The sequence below is a fragment of the Dromaius novaehollandiae genome, chromosome 28, assembly GCF_036370855.1.
Source record: "Dromaius novaehollandiae isolate bDroNov1 chromosome 28, bDroNov1.hap1, whole genome shotgun sequence".
Taxonomy (NCBI): domain Eukaryota; kingdom Metazoa; phylum Chordata; class Aves; order Casuariiformes; family Dromaiidae; genus Dromaius; species Dromaius novaehollandiae.
In genome coordinates this window covers 191,658-212,353 of record NC_088125.1, presented here as the reverse complement: position 1 = coordinate 212,353, position 20,696 = coordinate 191,658, and positions in this window count along the sequence as shown.

The following is a 20,696-nucleotide window of genomic DNA, read 5'->3' as shown; positions in this document are numbered from 1 at the left end:
CTTAGGCTTGAGACATCAGCGGGGAGGTTGCGCTTTGCAGTTGGTGGGCTTCTGGAAAGCTTGTGGGAGATGGCTGTACGCTGGGCTTCATGTTTCTGCTGAGCATTTTGGGAATGGGCTGACTCTGTGGCCCGGGGGTGTGTGTTTGTGTGGGGATGACGGCTTAAGCCTGCTCCAGCACTTGAAGGCAAGTGATGCGGGCTAGGGCTTAGCTTCAGACCCAGGGTAAGAGAGCGGGTGGTGGTGGGGGGGGGTAAGGATTCAGGCTGCAGCGTAGCAGTTTGGGCTTGGCCTTAGCGACCAGAGGAGGGGAAGGAGGGAAGGCGGAAGGGCAGGGCTTCAGCATAGTGGTGAGGCTGCAGGTCTGGCCCTGCCAGAGGAGCTCTCGCAGGCCCTGTGCCAGCGGCATCCCCATTACCTGAAGCCTCCTGACCTCCCCAACATAGGTGTTGTCTCTTGGCCAAGAGCTCCATGCCCTTCATGTGCTCACACACCGGCCTCCAGCTTCTGCCTGCTCACCTGAGGGCACACAGAGCACCTCCTCATCAGCACCCGAGTGCTGTCCCCCAAAACCTGACCCTGCCTCTGCAAGCCCCCAACCCTTCTGCCCTCCTGGCATGACCCTGCCCTTCCCTGCAGCACCTCACCATGCCAGCCTGCTGCTCCCCACCAAGCAGCTTCCTGCACCACAAGTGACCTCACAACCGAGAGCCCAGCCCTCACACCGCCACTCGCAGCTCCCCCTCCTGAAGCCTCCTGACCACCCCAACATAGGTGTTGTCTCTTGGCCAGGAGCTCCATGGCCTTCATGTGCTCATACCACGTATGGCCTAATGCGGAAGAATGTGAAGGAGATAGGCTGTGGAAAGTAGCCAGACCATCCTAGGAGGAAAAAGAAACAGTGTAAACTCTCCTGCACATCTTTTCTGTTACAACTCCTAGCTTGGCATGCTTTATGGGATATTATCATGTAACCATTTCATGATCATAACATAATTGTGTTTATTGCGCATAAGTCTGTTGCATAAAAACCTATTAGTTCCCCCTCTCCGTGTCCCTCGCCATGGTCAAATACTCAGCGGCCTCTGGGACTCTCCTGTCTTTTTATTGCCTCGATCTGGATAACACTGGGGAACCCCTGCATAAACACAGAGGTAAGAATTGCCTTCTGATGATCCTTGTGTTCGTTTTATTTGTGTATCCGTCCCTGCCCGGAGCTAGGGTGGCACCCCCACCTTGCCCCCACAATTGGCGTAGTCTGCAGGATAGACAAATAATGATACCGTGGTCTAAGAAGGTGAAGGGGGAAGGCGAGAGCCAGAGGGAAGTTGCTCGCCCTCGACCACCTGGATGGCCCCAGACTGAGCACCGGGGGCCGGCAGCCGCATTAGTTGCTATGTTGGCCATCCCAGAGAACTGTCCGGAGCTGGCAAAAGGGGAAGACATCACCCCGAAGGCAGCTGAATTGTAGGGGATTTGCGAGATGCAAAGGCGATAGCCCAAGAAGTGATTACAGCACAAGCTGAGAAAAGCCAAGATTTAGCAAGATGGAGCAGCTAGCTCTGCGGATGGCTAATAAGCACTGCGGGCGTTATGGAAAGGTGCCCGCTACTGCTTCTCAGGTGCGGGTGATTATAGCTCGACCTTCCTGGGATCCAGAGGAGTGGGATGGTAATATTTGGAGTACCTCATCTGACTCAGAAATTGAGTCTGATATTGAGCAAGAACCCGCTAACACTCCGGTGCAGCCGCTTGTTCAGATGCGGGGGGAGCGACACATAAATAGGGATACCGTAGAGCAGTCAAGGACTTATACGCCAAAGAAATTACGTGAGTTTTTGACTACATTTCAGCAACAACCAAGGGAGTTATTACTAGCGTGGATGGTGAGAGCCTGGGACAATGGGGCTGGATCATTAACGTTATTAAGGGAAGAACTGAATTTAATGAGCCCGTTGTCCACAGATGCTCAAGTGCAGTATTATGTCTCCCAACTTAACATTTGCATGAGATAGCGCCAGTAACTCTATAGTTGCTCCTCTGCTCTACCAGTGGTTATGTGCCGCAGGGGTAGCGGCTTACCCATCTACAGGTGAGCTGGGCACCACGGTGGGGGCATGGCGTATCATGGAAGAAGGAATAAATGTTGCGACAGTTGGGGGTGGCCATTGGACGAGCGGATGATAATGGTCCAGATGGCATAGAAATAACTTGGCAAATGAAAATGCGGCTATTGAAATTGGCCCCAAGTGCCTTGAAACCGCTCCTGTTAGGGATGGCGATGCCTGCTACTGGTACAGTAGCAGCCTTGGTGAATAATTTGCGAGACCTAGCTTTGGTGGGTGGACCAGATTCTAAACGGGTAAGGGTGGCTCAGAAAGTTGGAGCAAAGAGACAGGGAGGAGCGACTAAGGTGAGCGGAAAGGTTACACAAAAACAGATGTGGACTGACTTGCTGCAGGTGGGGATATTGCGGGATGAGATCAATGGCTTGCCAACTGCCGATTTATTCAAGCATGGCAGCATTTGCCTGCCAATCAACAAAACCGAGTTAAACCCACTGCCCCACCTGCACCCAGTGCTCCCTGGAAGCTGCCTGCTAAGAAACAATGAAGGGGAGGCAGGTCCCCCGAAATCCGAGCGTGAGTTGCAGCATATCATCTGAGGGACAGGCGCCCATATGTACCCCTGCGAATTAGATGACACTCGGGAGGGGAAATAGCTGTGCTTGCTTTAGTAGATACAGGAGCAGAAGTTACAGTGCCACACAGTGCCCTAAACCCTGGAAAAGCAACAGGGCACTTCTGTGGTTTGGGTGGATCTGCCACCCCTGCTGTCGGGCAATAGTTCCTTTAGTGATTGGGGAAAACCCTCCCTTCTCCATTCCAGTCTTATTGGCACCCATTCATGCATATATTTTAGGAACTCATGTGTTACTAGGTTGAGATATACACACAATGCAAGGATTCTTCTCTTTTGCAAGGAGTCCCTCACTGCCACAAGCACGAGGAATCACTCTAATCAGAGGGTACCCAAACTGGGACCCCATAGATTTGCCTGTACCAACTACCATTGTGTAAATAAAACAGGACAGAATACCAGGAGGAGAAACAGAAATTCAAGAAACAAAAGATGCTCTCTTACATGCACACATAATACACCCTGCCCTATCGGCCTTTAATAACCCCATATGGCCTGCGGAGAAGCCAGATGGCTCCTGGCATACAATTGTGGATTACAGAGAATTGAGTAAGGTGGTCCCACCCCTGATGGCAGTGGTCCCCAATATGGTGACTTTGTTAGAACATGTGGGTAAAAATTTGCAAGAATGGAAGGCTGAGGTGGATCTGGCAAACGCCTTTTTCTCTATTGCTATATCCCCAGCCTCGCAGGACCAATTTGCCTTCACTTGGAGTGGTAAGCAGTATACATTCCAAGTCCTTCCGCAGGGATATAGGCATAGCCCCACTATATGTCATCAAATGGTCGCTGCTGACCTCCCAACACCTCTCCCAGAATGTACTAGTCATCATTACATCAATGATATTTTGAGAACGGGATCATCTGAACATCAGGTGAAAGGGCAACTAATGGCACTGACGCATGCTTTCCAGGATAGGGGATGGGCTGTGAACCCCAGAAAGGTACAAGGATCAGATATTAGTGTTCAATTTCTAGGAGTAGTGTGGAGAGGACAAACGACGGCCATTCCTGAAAAAGTGCATAATACTATCCAGCAATGCCTTGTCCCTACGACTATAAAACAGCTGCAAGCTTTCCTAGGTCTCCGAGGACTCCGGTGAACTTTTATACCTCATTTAGCATACTTGATGCGGCCCTTGCAGCGTTTAACAAAGAAAAGCAGTCAGTGGCAGTGGACCAAAGAGCACCAGCAGGCTTTTGCTTTGTGCAAGGAAGCGGTGGTCCAACACTCTGAGTTATTTACACCCTATGAAGGACAATGTTTTGAATTGGAAGTTACAGTTATGGGAGATACAGTATCTTGGGGGTTATGACAGCAATGTGCTCGTGCACAGTGTGAGCCCGTAGGGTTCTGGTCCCGCTCATCACAAGGAGCTACAGCAGATTACACTGCCCTTAGAAAAACAACTCCTAGCAGTGGTATGGGCCCTGCAGGACACAGAACAAATTACTGAATGCCATCATGTCACTGCGCATACACCCTTCCCAATTCAAGCGTGGGTAAATGATGACACTGTTAGAGCCCATGTTGGAGTGGCGCAAACTGCAACGCAATGGAAGTGGAAACATTCTTTGCAAGCTCGACTGAAAGGAGGGAAGAAGGAGTTAAGCACCCCACATGCCACTTTACTGGGAGAAGTACAGTTTAAGCACATGCCCTTACTACCTGAACCGGAGGGTCTACCTCTTCCTGCCTCCCCCCACCCACCCCCCCGGCAGAAGTGTCACCGGTACAAGAAGCTCCTCCCTTTGAGATGTTATCTCCTGGACAGCAGGAGTGGCCTTGGTTTTCCGATGGTAGTGCAGTGTATTCTTGGGCAGGAGAACGCGTATGGCATTCTGTGGCATACAACCCTGCCATGGACACTATCTGTTTTGCCCCCGGAACAGGATACACCAGTCAGTGGGCTGAACTAAAAGCCACAGCTATAGCTTTAGATGAAGGGCATCTCGATACAGATAGTTGGGTAGTGTACAAAGGCTTGCAAGCTTGGCTGCCAACATGGACCGCTGCACAATGGAAAATACATGATAGGGAACTTTGGGGAAGCTCCTTGTGGGAAAAAAATTGGAGTATTGAGCAGACAAAAGTTATTTCAGTACGACACGCTGATGCCCATCAAAGGCAAGAGCCTCTTGAAATGCAATATAATTCAGTGGTTGACTGAATGGCAACCCCCTCAGAACTGAAACAGGCCCGACAAGCGCACAAACGGTCAGGGCATCGGGGCCCTGTCACCGCTCGAGCTTGGGACTTGTCGCGACGACACCCCATGCTAGCGCTACACTGCTGTAAGACTGCACGTGCTAATTGTTCCCCCTGTATGAAGGTAGTAAAATTACCTCTAACTAGGACATACGGTCGTGTTAAATGAGGCGAACAACCATTTACAACCTGGCAAGTAGATTCTATAGGCCCATTGCCCCCTTCACAGGGACAAAAGTATATTCGAACTGCCGCAGACACCTACACAAGTCTGATGTGCACACATCCCACCTCTCATGCAAATCAGTCCGCCACTGTACGAGGTTTAGAGCAACTGATGTATACCAATGGGATACCTAAAGAAATACAGCGTGATCAAGGTACCCACTTTGTGGGACATGTAGTGCAGGAATGGGCAAAGGATTTGGGGATCACCTGGATTTTACACATCCCATACCATCCCCAAGCTAGTGGACTAATAGAAAGAATGAATGGTTTACTGAAAGAGCAAGTTCGAAAACTCACCCCAACACAGACATTAAAGCGATGGGCAAGTGTATTGCCCCAGGCACTATTCATGCTTAACAAGAGACCTGTGGGAGTACTTACTCCCTATGAGGGAGTGCAAATTAAACCAACATTGGCACCCCCCGCCCGAATATCAATTATGGAAGGAGGGGTTGCCCCCGACATGCTTGCCTCACGAGAAGTAGAATTCTATGCATCCAAACCGTTATTAAGTGCCAAGCAGAAAAATACAAGCCTACACTTGCAGCTCGATTGTCCATCGCAGCTTGTATGGCTATTCACACCTTTGGTATCTGTTCAAGTAACCCCACTTCTACTAACTTCCTCTCCAGATTTCTCGTTCCAGGTATCCGCACCTGCGCCAGTAAATATTTCACAAGGAAAACCAATACTGCAAAGAATTTTAGTCCATAATGCTGGAGTACCTCACATTCAGCAAACACCTTCAACACATTCCTTAGCTAATGTGTGGATATTAAATCCTCACAAGGAAAAACGACCTGGTACCATCCTGGCAGATGGGCCAGGAGCGACGGTCCTAGTGCTCCCTGATGGCGATACAATACCTTTTTAGCTCCCTGCTAACAGGTTATCCCCTCGGCATTTGTGAAGTATTGCTGGCATGTTGCATCCTGTGCTCCCCAACAAATGCGATTGACTTACAGGATCATCCCGCACCACATAAAAATACATAGATCTGGCTAGCTCAGCGTTTGGCTAACTTCTCTGCCTTTTGTATTGCAGGTGGACGGTCTCTTGATGATGTACTAACCACATGTTATATAGGAATACTAACCTCCCTTCAAATATTACCAAATTATACCTTCTTGAGAAATTTTGATATCCAACTCACCCCCTTGAATTTACACGATCTGGGAACAGTCTCTACTAAATGAACACCTTGGAGGTATTCATTTTAGATTGCCAACGTGTCCAAAGCAGATTTATGTTTTTGCTTTGTCCATGCTGCCACACCAAAGTATGATATGACCAATATGCAGTTGAAATGCAATAGTACTATGAATATAACCTTTAGGGTGGTTCTTTTTAGGCGGCACCACTGCTTACACTTATGTGCCAGCCAATACCACCGATGGCCCTTGCGCTATTGTGCTAAGCATCCTCCCTTTTATGACAGAACAAAAGAGGAAGCCACGGCATGTTTTGCATGCCACATGTGACCCCCACATGAATCTGTTTTCTCATGGAGAGGCTCTAGGATTCTTACGGAGCCCAACTGGTGTCCCGGGGTGGTAACCCCTAATTATAAACAAGTAGAACATGTCGCCTGTGCTTTAGCCCAAGGACTAAATTGGACATCTAAAGCCATCGCCTCTTGAAACAAAGGCTTCAGTGCAATATGACAAAGCACTTTGCAAAATCCATTAGTAATTGACTACCTTCTGCTCCAACATAACCATGGATGCCATGATTTTGCTGGCATGTGCTGCTTCAACATACCTGATGAATCAGCATCTATTGAAACTAACATCAACCATCTGCAAGATATTATTCAACACATTTGCCAAAATGATGGTGAAGCACGGCTAGCCAACTGGTTCAGTTCTCTAACCAGGCAAGGAGGGCTTCTGTTTCTTTTTGGCCTTGTTTTATGTTATGTTATAGCATGATTTCTCTGTAAAATCCCTTGTCCACACTCATCACACCCTCATAAAGATTGGGACAGCCTGTGACTAGCACCTCATTGCGGGGGTGGAATGTAGGGAGTAATGCGGAAGAATGTCGAGGAGGCAGGTGATGGGAACTAGCCAGACTGTCCCAGGAGGAAAAAGAAGCAGTGTAATGTGTCTTGCACATCTTATCTGTTCCAACCCCTAGCTTGACATGCTTTAGCAGTTATAATATCACACGACCATTTCATGAGCATAATGTAATTCTGCTTATTGTGCATGTGCCTGTTGCATAAAAGCCTATTAGTTCCCCCTCCCCGGGTTCCTCGCCATGGACAAACACTCAGCAGTGCCAGGAATTCTCCTGTCTTCTTATTGCCTCCAGGGGAGATAACACTGGGGAAGGCCCGCATAGACACAGAAGTAGTAAAGGCCTTCTAAGGATCCTTGTGTGCATTGCATTTGTGTATCCACCCCTGCCTGAGGCTAGGGCGATGACCCCGCCTTGCACCCACACCCACCATTACCTACAGCTCTAGGCACAATCTCTGATTCACACTGCCCAAGGATTGTCCTCACCTTTGACTCCCTTCTGCAGCAAATCCTCAAACAAAAGAGCAGTTTGCAGCGCACGCTAGGGCACAGAGTCCCGTGGGAAAGTTTAACTCGGAGGTATCAACTGCAGGTGGGAGTAGTGGGCTGCCCGGAGATCTTGTCCCCTCATGGGGAACCCATACTGGGTAAGCAGTGTCACCTCTAGTGCCTCATGCTACCCAAGCTATCACACTGCGGCCTTGGCTCCAATGTCCTACCAATGAGCACAGAAGGAGAAGGCACAAACCCCTGCCTGGAAGCAGCTGGTTCATTACCTTTCTTGCCACTGCTGCGTCAGCTTTTCCCCTCTCCTGTTCCTGGGTGGGCTTCACAGGTGCCACAGGCCTCTAGGTGGTATTCTAGGTGCAGTCTCAAGCTTGTACCTGGAAACAGCAACAACACATCAGTCTGAAGAGAGGGCACCAAAGTGTCCTTTGCATCTCACGTCAGTAATGGGGACACAGGGTCACATGGGAGCTCCTGTGAAGTCCATCCTTGCCCAAAGCAGAATATGCGGAACATGCCAGATGCTGGAGGACTGTATGAGGCGGCTGAATGCCATAATGAAGACCTCCAGTGCTTGGAGGGGCATTCGCTTCCTCATCAGCCTGTGCCAGGGCTTCCCTGTCCTTCCTGTGAGAAAGCTCATTTTGATGTAAATCCTCTGCACTGCTGTTGGAGACCAGCTCCCATCTCCCGTGGGAGCCAGGGGCTAAGAAGCAAACATACTCACTCTGGAAAGACAATGGCATCACCAGAAAGGGTCTGAGAAGCAGCAGTTTTGCTGCCTGAGAGGACTGAATCCCTCGTCTCTGGCATCTGCAAAGGGGAGAGAAACATGTGAGATGATGCCAAGAAAATTATCTTGTTGCTCGCAAGAGCAGCAAACACTTCCAATGCTCAGAGAAGCTGCCTCTCTGAAATGCTGAAACAAAGAACTCTGTTCCTCACAGCAGCCCCTCAGTTAGCAGCCGGAGGGGAATACATGAGAAAGCATAATAACCCTGTCAGGCTTTTTGCAAGGCTGAGAAGCCAGGGACTCAGCCCGGAGACCAGGTGCTTCCTAATGCAGCAGTTGATGGAGGTAAGTACAAGAGAAGGCATTTCACTAGCTGGGGGTGCTGCTTGCTGCATTTTTCCTGCTGCCTTGAGTTGATGCCTTCTGAGGTGAGAACAAAGGCCTCACATGTGGGGTTAACCCCACAGTCTCTCCTAACGTTCAGACGGGTGCCTCAGCAGCATGGAAGAAGAGAGTGACACAGCCCTTCCTTTCCTTTTGCACAGCAGCTAACAACTGTGAGGGACAACCCTCTGGTGTGTGTTCAAGGGGCAGTTGAGGGTCCAGCTCTGGGACCCACTGGAACAAAGGCTGGAGAAAAGGCCCTGGCCCACACAACAGCCTGGAAAGACACCACGCACTTAGACAGAAGGAAGAGACAGAGCTGTGAACCAGGGCTGGCCTACAGCTGCCTTGCATCTCTGGCTTAGCCCTTGAGGAGCTTAGCTCAGACTGCTTTCACATCTCACTTGCCCCTGAAAGCTCAGGCCGAAGGACATGCTTGCACTAGAGACCTGGCGAAGGGCATATCCCAAAGATATCCCAAGGGGAAGCCAAAGTAGCAGCCTGTCTTCCTACCAGGAACACAGGCCGTATCATCGGTGAGGCTGTGAACCTCTGCAATAGGCACTGAAAGATGGAACACGGGTCTGTGAACAGTCAGAAGACCACGCTTCCCACCACCAACTTGTTCAGTGACAACACCAAAGGTCCCAAGCCGAATAATTCTGGCTCCCTGAAAACAGGAAGGAAGAAAAGAATTATGAGACTGTTAGGTGGAGAGGCTGATGATTGGTCAGCGCATGGTGATGGTGCTCAGTGCCCTGCCCACTCCTGCTGTACTGGAACGCTTTGAAGAAGCTCTGGAGAAGCTCTTTGGAAGAACCTTCCAGGCCCAGGGTGGCAGACCCACCTGCTTCAGCACCAGCTGCCGCACACACACCTCCCCAGGTAGCAAGGGTCTCTGGAAAGTACGTGAAAGACACGTCATGCTCCGGGAGGGCCAACTCACCACCATTCAGCACATGCCTAACCCAGGAGATGACAAGTGCAAGCGCATTCAAACAGCATCCCCCTCCCCAAACATACCCCATCCCTGACAGCAGCTGCAGAGCTGAGGTGGGGACAGGGGCTTTCATGTGGACCCAGGAGGGGTCTGGATCTGAAACAGAGGCATTAGGGCATGCAGATCCTGCCATGGGACATCCACAATGTGTTCCTGAGCTCAAAGCCTGCTCTGCTGCTCTGGAGGTACAAGGAGATCCAGCAGGAAGGAGCGGGAGGCAGTGGCTGGTCTCCCAGACAGCAAGCCACTGGGAGCTGAGGAAAAGTCCAAGGATTCATTTCCAGCACAGCTGTTTCTGGAAGCCTCTCCAGAGCCCAGCAGGAGCTGCAGGAGCCCTCAGCCTTCTTCAAACAGGTCTCCCGTCCTTCCAGCTGCAGCTGTCACAGGGGGACCCCCTCCCTAGGGATTTTGGCAATGGATTGCCACGCAGCGAGAGGATGGTGCTGTGCCCAATGTAGTCCGGGGCTCAGGCCATCCCGCAGGGTCTCCCCTGTGGGGCCAGGCATCTCCCACTGCTGCCAACAGCCCCGCCACATGTCTGCCAACAGCCGGGGACTGTCACTGGGCTGTGATGGGTCTGTGCCCATCGCCAGGGCCAGCCATGTGCCAGGCGCTCACCCCAGGGCAGCCATGTGCCCGTCCCCACTCTGGACCCGCTGTGTGTCAGCTCCTTGCCGGGGCCAGGCTGGTGCTGGGCACCCTGGGCCCAGGTAGGATGGGGAACTGCTCTGCCCCAGGAGGACGTGGGGCTGGCCCAGGCACGGGCTGGGCACCTTGGCCCGGAGGCAATCTCACTGCAGCCGTCACATACTGGCTCCAGCGGCCCGTCCCTGCCCAGGGCGGCAGGAGCAGGCAGCTGGGGCCAGGCCGGGCCGGGGTAGTGCGACATGGTGCCACGTGGGGCCGGGGCACGGGGCCGGGCCGGGGCGTCGCTGCTGTGGCGGCAGCGCCAAAGGTCGGGGTGGAGAGAAATACTGTGTCATGTCAGCGCTGCCGCACAGTCCTCCTGCAATAGGACCCAAAACCGCGTTGCTGCAAAATGCCAGGCAGAACTGTAACTTCATCAGCATGCATGATCATGGGCCTTGGTCTTGAAGAAGGAAATGGAATGAGAAAAAGTATAAACCAAGGGTTCCTTCCCTCCCCAGGTAGCTTTTTCAGAAAACCGGCAGTTCCCCACTGTTACCTGGGATCAGCTCCCCAGCAGTCCAGCTTGCTGCAGAGTGGACCAAATGCCAGTGCCAGCACGACGGGGAGGACCGTACTGGAGGGGTAAAATCAGTGGGAGGGAGAAGGAGGGGTTTTGTTTGTTTGTTTGTTTGTTTGTTTGTTTTTATGGCAGTATCAGGAGGGCAGGAGAGCCCAGGGCAGCCCTTGGCAGGGGCAGGGCCACGGTTGCCAGGCAACATGGGGGGGACAGGAGGCGGGAGGAGGCCATGTGCCCTGCAGCCAATGGGGTGCGGCTGCCAGGCGATGCGGGGCCGGAAGCAGGAAGCCAGGTGCCCGGCAGCCAGCAGGGTGCCGTTGCCAGGGGAGAGGGGCGGGGCGCGGCCTGCCCTGGGGGAGGGAGTCCCAGGCCCTGGAGGCGGCTGGAGGCCGGCTGGGGCGGCCGTGGCGGGGCAGCGCGTGGGGCCGGGAGCGCCGGGGAGCCGGGCCCTGTGCGCCCCGGCCGCGCTGCACCAGCCTGCTGGGACGGGGGCCGTGCGCGTCACGAGGCCCCGCTCTCCGGGGCAGCCGTGCACCCCACGGAGGCGGCGGGTCCTGCCCTGACACAGCAGGGGCTGCTGGCCAGGCGGGGAGGCCTGGGCCTGGCGCGGCCCGAGGGGCTGGACCGGCTCTGCCTCCTCCCGGGGAGCCGCGTTGTCCCAGGATGTGCTGCGGCTCTGGCCCCAGCACGGCAGGTCTCCCTCTGTCCGGGCTCTCTGGGTACCGGTGTTGTCCGAAAAGCGGATTCGTTGCCCGGTGTGCAATAAGCCAATAATTGCACACTCAGGAGAGACATTTGCTTCTTTATTTCAGAGTTGCACAAGCCTGGCTGCTCGGTGGTTTCCCACAAATCAAGCACACACCCCCACCCCGGCTTCTCAAGGAGCATTTATACAAACAAATTGCAAAGTTTGCAACTTTCCTTTTTACACTGATTGGTTAGTGATTTACATACAATTATAATTTTGCTTACACACCATTTTACTAGGACGCATGCTCAGGGGAGGGGTCTTCACCTGGGCACGGGTCTTTTGGACCTATGGGCGTGATTTTTTGTGGTATAATGAGGACAGTTCAGTTAGAGATACATGGACCTCCCATTCTTTTGCCAAATTGGCAATATGTACCTAGAAATAAAACATTTTGATGTAATGTTTCTTTTAGGGCTTTAGCAGTTCCAGGATGCCCTTGTTTAAAGAATGCTTCTTTTCAGAAAATAGAGATAGAGGTTATCCTAATCTGCCTAGTTAAAACCGAATGAACATTCTTTCTGAGCTTCCCAGGGTTGTCTTGTAACAGTTCCCCCTTTGAGACTTGTATGACCATTCTCATATTCGTCTCACCCTTTTAAAATTTTTCCCTTATTAGCTTTGTACAACATCTAGAAATGCATTGAATCTCTACATAGACACATACAAAAACTAATAACACCATTCCCAAAATTGTTAAATGCTTTTTAACCCATGAGCTTGCGTCAGGGAACCAGGAAGTCAACCATTTCCATGTTTCTTCAAATCCGAAAGAAAGCATCATCTTTCTGAACCCCATGTAAGATTTCAGTCTGCTTCCAGATTTCATTTAGATTGGTAGTAATTCTCCCGCTTTGATCCACAGCAACTAGTATTTATTACTGTACATACTCCTCCCTGAGATGCCAAGAACATATCTAGAGCCATTCTGTTTTGGGTGGTTATTTTAGCAATTTCTGAAACCTCCTCTTGTAAAGCTGCAATGGCATCAGAGGTTTTATTCCCTATTTGCTCAATAACTGCTGAAATATTTACTCTTGCTTTTTCAAGTTCACTCACTCCCAATGGTGGAAACAGCCACCTTGCGAATGAATGAAACCTAGTAGGTCGCTTTATTAAAGGATTATTGCCCCTCTTTTGTCTCCTCATGAATGTTCTTAACCATGATTTTTGATTCTTGTTACTCAGTTCTTTTGTTACAGTAATATTAGGGATTATTGCCCCTAGAGTCCATGTCCCTGACCAATTAGGAGGTAGCACTTTTCATGCCTTGTTCCCACACAACCAATACCATCCACTACCTTTCGGAACATGCCACCCATTTAGTTCCTTACTTGGCCACTTATAACCTATTGCAGGGATCCGAGAGCAATCTTCATAACTCCCTGCCTTAATGGCTCCAGTACAGTTGATCGGCTGTTTTCCATAAGGTACAGTTTTCTCCCACCATTTATTACTATTATTGCACCTTCGGATACATTGATAATAATCGCCTGTCACACTCTGGACTTGCCATTCCTGTTCTGTTGTTTCATCATATTCCGTTTGATCACTAGCATTTCTTATCTGTTTCATAAATTCCATACAGGAAAACTTAAGAGGCACTCCAATCAGCGGGAAGCCCTTGTTGGAATGTTCAGGGAAGTGGGGACACACCCAACCATCCATCTGGTTAACTATCTTCATAGATTTCATAATTACTTCCAAATGAAGATTTTTGACCCCCAAATCCTTCCTGATTCTCTTTGGCTCAGGTAACCTAGAAAAACTAACCACCACATTTCTCCCCCGTTGTTTGTTAAGGAGAACATCCTTTTTACACAGAGACCCTAACAACAATATTAACCCTATTCCTAACAAAGAGATTAAAGCAATTTTTCCCTGAATACAATCTAAATTTAAAACTGATTCACTTCTAACACAACTCATATATCTTTATATATTTTTAACTTGAAAGGTTGGACTCGTTCAGCTTTCCACATCTCTCGAGGTCCTGCTTTCACTCGGGTGGAGTGGATCCAGGAATCAATTCCCTGCAGTTTCACAGCAGTATTTGTTGTTAGTAGGACAAGATACGGTCCTCTCCATTTTTCTATCAACGGCTCATCCTTCCAGGTTCGAAGATACACTTGATCTCCAAGCTGGAATGAATGTACAGGTGAATCTAAAAGTATGGGAGATCTTAACTGGATGTACCTACGGAGAGAAGGAAGAACCTTTGCCATAGACAAGAGATAGTCACTTAAAATTTGATCGCCCTTAGATGGACTAACTTTCTGCCTAACCCTTGGGGTTATTCTGATTCTTAATAATGCCAGAGGTAAAACATCAGTCCCTTTCATCTGAGTCTCCTGACACAATTTCCCTCTCTGTCTCTTAATTGCTTGATTCATTCTTTCCACTTTTCCACTGGATTGTGGCCTTCAGGGGGTATGTAAATCCCATTTAATTTGTAGTATTTTTGAGGTCTCCTGTACTATTTCTGCTATAAAATGAGGTCCCCTATCCGAAGACAATCCTTCTGGTACCCCAAATCTTGGTAGGATTTCTTTTAATACCATTTTCACTACCTCCCTTGCTTTATTGGTACGGCACGGGAAAGCCTCAGGCCATCCTGAAAAGGTGGCAACAATTACCAACAAATATTTATATCCATTACAGCTTGGTAATTCAGAAAAATCAATTTGCCAGGAATCCCCAGGCATGAAGCCCCTTTTTCCTTCCCCTGGGGGGCTTTGGGGGGGGGGCGCTTCTTCTGAATCATGGGATTATTTCTAAAACAGATTTCACATTTTTGTGTAATTCCCTTTGCAATTAGTAACACACTAACTCCCACAGCAAATCTTTCAACTGTTTCAACCAATGCCTCGGCTCCCATGTGGGTACTATCATGTGTTTGCCTCATCAGCTTCTTCATTATCGCCAAAGTTACCACACCTTGTCCAGTAGATGTTACCACCATCCTTTGGAAGTCTTTATGCATTGCAGTATTTCTGCTAATTTATTTTCTTTTTCAGTGTATACCGGAATTTCCATTTTTCACGTTCTCTCTGGAACTAATGCTGCCACCGACACGGATAATGCTACCCTTTTTGCAGCCTCATCGGCTCTTTTGTTCCCTTTAGCTACGTCAGTCTGCCCGGATTGGTGTGCTTTGCAATACATTACTGCTGTTTCTTTGGGTTTATTAACTGCTTCGAGTAGTTCCATAATCTCCTTGCTGTATTTTATAGGATTCCCTTGAGAAGACAGCAATCCTCTTTCCTTCCCAATTGTGCCATGGGCATGTATAATCCCAAAGGCATATTTGGAATCTGTGAACACATTGCTCCGTTTTCCTTCTGATAATTCCAGAGCCGAAGTTAAAGCAATCAGTCCTGCTTTCTGGGTGGATGGATTTGCTGGTAGCGATCTTGCTTCGATTTCTTCTTCCAAGGTGACAACAGCATACCCAGCCCTTCTTTCTCCCTTTAGGATAAAACTGCTCCCATCGGTAAATAATTCCCAGTCTAGATTCTGCAATGGAATACCTCTGAAATCTGGACGGCTGGAATATACTCGCTCAGTAGTTTGCAGGCAGTCTTGAGCCAACTTCCCCTCTTCATGAAGTGGTTATAAAGATGCCGGATTAAGGGTATTAGACACTTTCATGGTTACATCTTCTTGCTCAAGTATTACTGCTTGGTACTGCACCATCCTACCTGGGGATAACCAATGATGCCCCTTCTGTTCTAAAACTGCTGCAACAGCATGTGGCACATAAGCAGTCACCTTTTGTCCCAATGTCAATTTTCGTGCTTCTTGTATTAACATCACAGCAGCTGCAACTGCTCGCAGGCATCCTGGCCACCTGCACTCACTTTATCCAATTGTTTGGAAAAGTAAGCCACAGGTCTTTTCCAATTTTTGGAAGTCCTAATGCGGGAGCACTCATGAGAGCAATCTTGATTTCATCAAATCCTTTTCAGCACTCTGCAGTCCACTCCAGCAAGTCTCCTGGCCCCTTAACAGCTTCATATAAAGGCTCTGACATTAATCCAAAATTAGGTATCCACAGGCCACACCACCCAGCCATTCCTAAAAATCCCCTAAGTTCTCTTTTTGATTTCGAGGGGGTGATCTGACAAATCGCTTCTTTCCTTTTGATTCCTAATTTTCTTTTCCCCTAGGATATTTCAAATCCTAGATAGATTATGCTTTCCTTCATGATCTGTACTTTTTTCTGAGACACCCTATATCCTGCTGTTCCCCCCAAATTTAATAAACTGATGGTTGTTTCTCTACATTCTTCAGTCGTGTCTGCCCCCAATAAGATAGCGTCCACATACTGTAATAAGGTAGTGGTATCTTTCTTACCTTGCCATAATTCTAATTCTTTTGCAAGTACATTGCCAAAAATTGTAGGGCTGTTCTTGAATCCTTGCGGGAGTACTGTCCAGCACAACTGCATTTTGCGTCTCCTTGTAGGACTTTCCCACTCAAAGGCAAATAATTGTTGACTTTGTTCCTCCAAAGCGATACAGAAGGAAGCATCTTTTAAGTCCAGTACTGTAAAATAGACATTTGAATCATTTATCATCGTTAACAAAGTGTATGGATTGGGTACCACTGGGTGCACATCAATGACTATCTAGTTAATAGCTTGCAAATCCTGTACTAGATGATATTCTTGTGAATGTGTTTTTTTAACAGGCAGGATTGGAGTATTGTACTCGGACTGACATTCTTGCAGCAGTCCATACTTTAAGAAATTATTAATTATAGGCTCCAGTCCAACATGGGCCTCTAACTTCATGGGATACTGTTTTCACGCAACTGATTCAGTTCCTTGTTTTAATTCCACCTTTACCGGTTCTACACATTGGGCTCTTCAAGGTTTCTCTGTCGCCCACGCAAAAGGGACTACTGCGTCCATTACTGTGCAGGGAATTTTGCTTGGTCCACTCTCCACCTGTTTGGAATCCAGTGCTTTCTGTAACATATATGCTTGTGTCTTCCAGGCATTATTTGGTGGAATGTGCACCTTAACTTTGTTCTTATCAAAGGTTATTTGTGCCCCCACTTTATTCAGTAAATCCCTCCCCATTAGGGGTAATGGGCATTCTGGCATATATAAGAATGCATGTGTTAACACTCTATTTCCTATTTTACATTTAATTGGCTGAATGAAAGGTTTGACCTCTTGCTTTCCTGTGGCCCCAATTAGTGGCACAGAGAATTTACTCATTGGTGCCTTACAGCTGTTTCATACTGAATATGTTGCTCCAGTGCCTACTAAAAAAGTAACTGTTTCCTTCCCCAGCTTTACTGAAACCAGGGCTTCAGCTGGGGAATCCAATTTCTCAACCCCCGGTTCCCATCAGTCTGAATCTTCTGCACCAGTCGTGAGCAAACCTGCCTCTGGAACAGATACAGATACAGACTGAGGTTTCCAATAATCTGATTGTTTCTTCGGGCACGCATTTTTCCAGTGCCCCTTCTCCCTACAAATTGCACATTGATCTCTCCTCAGTGAAATTCTATTTCCCAAATTCCCTCCTACTCTATGTCCTCTTCCACGTCCTTATCCTTTCAGAAAACCCCTTCCCCGAGAGGAAGTTTGTGCCTGGGCAAATGCAGCTGCCAAGATTGCAGCATTTTGCCCCTTATCTTTCAGTTTCTCCTTTTGTTTTTCCTTTCTCTCTACTTCTTCCCTGTTATTGTACACCTCTCATGCAATTTCTATTAACTGTGATATTGACATCCGCGACATACCATCTATTTTCCGAAGCTTTCTCCTTATACCTGGTGCTGATTGTCCTACAAATAATGTAGTAAAAGTCATCTTGTTCTCTTCGTCCTCGGGATCCAAGTCTGTCCATTTTCGGGCGGTTTCACATAACCGCTCCTAAAATGCAGAGGGATGCTCATTCATACCCTGCGCTACTTGATACAGTTTTGCAATATTTTTGGGCCTAGGTACTGCATGCTTTACCCCATATAACATTAACTGTTGGTGCTGTTTAGTCATTAACCTGCCTGCCCCTGTATTTTGATCCCAGTCCAGTTCTTGGGATGGCATAAAGCGCTCCGGCCATCTCTAGCATTTTGTCTTTCATTTTCCTCTCGAGCTTTGTCTAATACCATTCTCTTCTGCTCAGGTGCAAGCAAAGTATTTAAAAGCACCTGTAAATCCTGCCAGTCTGCATTATGACTCTCAATTATCATTTTAAAGGATTGATACATCTTCTCTGGATTTTCTCGGTACGACCTGGCAGACTCCTTCCAATTCATTAAATCTGTAGTTGAAAAGGGGACCTTCACATATACAGGCATTCCATCTGGTCCTACTGCTTGACGCAGTGGGGCCTGAATCACAGGATTTTGTGGAGCCTGAGTAGCCCGAGTTCTGCCTGCAATCGGGCTACATGCCTCACTTCCCTTATCTCTGGCATTGACACGATCTTGATCTCTTTCTGGAGGGACCAATAATTGTACATCCTCTTCCTCATCACCCACTTTTAAACATCTCTTCCCAATACTACAAGCAGAGCAACACCGAGGTATTTTCTCTTTGTCTTTCATCATCGTTAACACATTTGAGTCAGAGACCAATAGCTTACATTATTTTTCTTGTTTCATATTACCCTTAAAAGAACATTCTTACCAATTACGCTTTTGTACACTGGAGTCCAAAGAGCAGCATCTCCCCGCCGGGAACTGGCAAGACGATCCAGGCAAGGCTTTACAGTGAGGGTCCCACTTGGGTCGCCAGAAAACTGTTCTCCAAAAAGCAGATTCGTTGCCCGGTGTGCAGTAAGCCAATAATTACACACTCAGGAGAGACTTCTGCTTCTTTATTTCAGAGTTGCGCAAGCCTGGCTGCTCGGTGCTTTCCCACAGATCAAGCACACACCCCCACCCCGGCTTCTCAAGGAGCATTTATACAAACAAATTGCAAAGTTTGCAACTTTCCCTTTTACACTGATTGGTTAGTGATTTACATACAATTATAATTTTGCTTACACACCATTTTACTAGGACGCATGCTCAGGGGAGGGGTCTTCACCTGGGCACGGGTCTTTTGGACCTATGGGCGTGATTTTTTGTAGTATAATGAGGACAGTTCAGTTAGAGATACATGGACCTCCAATTCTTTTGCCAATTTGATTTAATGTTTCTTTTAGGGCTTTAGCAGTTCTAGGATGCCCTTGATTCAAGAATGCTTCTTTTCAGAAGATAGAGATAGGGGTTATCCTAATCTGCCTAGTTTAAACAGCATGAACATTCTTTCTGAGCTTCCAGGGTTGTCTTGTAACACTGGCACTGTCGACGCACGGCCCCAGTGCCCCCAGCACCAGCCCTGGGACCTCCTCCACGCACACCCTGCCCACAGCACAGAGAGCCCTGCCCCAGGGATGGGGAGAGATGGAGCTGGGTGAGGAGATGGGATGGCCTGGGCTGGTCAGGCGCAGGGCACGGCCGCGCACATGGCCTGGCCAGCCACCTCCTGACACGCGACCGGCCCCTTTTATCCCCTTTTCCCTCTGTCTCCCCACACTTGTTCCTCCCCAAACTTGATCACCTCACCCAGTGGCCTCTCACTAAAAAAACACTTGAGCACTTTCAAGTGAATTTACCTGTTTGATTTACTGAGCAGTCCCCCATTACATGCTCTTGGGGAATTACTTGCATCTATATGTTTATATGTAGCTGATTTCCGTTTGAATGTGTTTGTGCTGAATGCAGAATCAAGTAACATTCAGGTGTCATTACTAAGGGGTGGCAAAATACTATGCCAAAGTAGTTCTCAGTCTGGAAGCTTTTTCTTCTGTGTCTGTTGTGGCACTAATGGTAGTTAACATTCTGTATTTTGAAAGGTGGAGAGAGAAATCATAAAATAGATGTCTAGACACATCCCATATAATTGGCCCAGATTCTCAGCAGGGCTGTCCACCTTGTCTTATGCTGTAGAAATGTTGATACAAATCATTCCTTGCATTTTTGGTAGGGTATAAGCTGCAAGAGTGAGGGAGCTGGGACATGAATCTCCCACACCAGGACAGTCTGTCTGTGAGGATGTTATGGGGGACGGTGTGGAAAGCCTTACTAAAGTCAAGACAAGTAGTACCCACTGCTCTGCCCTCATCCGACAAGCTAGTTGTTTCCTCGCAGAAAGCTCTCAGGTTGGTGATATGCTGAGTATTGCCAGTCAGCTGCTTGTTGAAATCTGTGTGGAAATGGCTTCCTGGAGAATTTTCTCCATCATCTTCTCAAGAGTCAAGGAGGGTATTTGGCCTCTAGTGAGGGCATCAGAGGATGCGGGCTCATGTCTGTTGCCTTGCAGCATCACGGTGGAGCTGTGGAGGAGACCGGGGAGAAGCATGCATGAGTTTCAGGTCCGGAAGCACTTAGCAGAGAAATTAAGGGCAGCAGGAAACAACAGCCATGGGACTGACTCCTGGCTTTGCTGGTCCTGGGTCTCAAGGACCTCTTGTGGAAGTGAGAAATGCAGACAGTAAAAGCTGCCCGGGCAAAAGCTTGTGTTCTAACAGGTAGTTCTTGGTCAAATTTCTCTGTAGAGCACCCACGCTATCTTGGAGGTGGTGCAGGCTCCTTGCTTGCTGAGTGTCCTTCCCTTCCCTCAACTAACCCTATTGGGAAAAGTGTCCGGGAGGAACAGTGCAGTGGCTAGGTCCCTCGAGATGGGGAAGGCTGTGGCCTGGCTCTCAGTTTGGGGTAATTGGTGCAGCCCAGGGCATGGGGACCTGGTCATTTCGGCAGGGCCAAAACTGATGTGTTTGGTCACACATGAGGAGGTGGGACTGGTTGGTACAAGACACCCACAGCTGGAGATTTGGCTGCAGCGTGCTCATTCCTGCCCTTAAAATCTTACCCACCAGCTGGGGAGCCCCATCAGGTGGCTTCCTCATAGCACTGTGCTCTGCCCACATCCCTGCTCCTCAAGGGTTAGAGA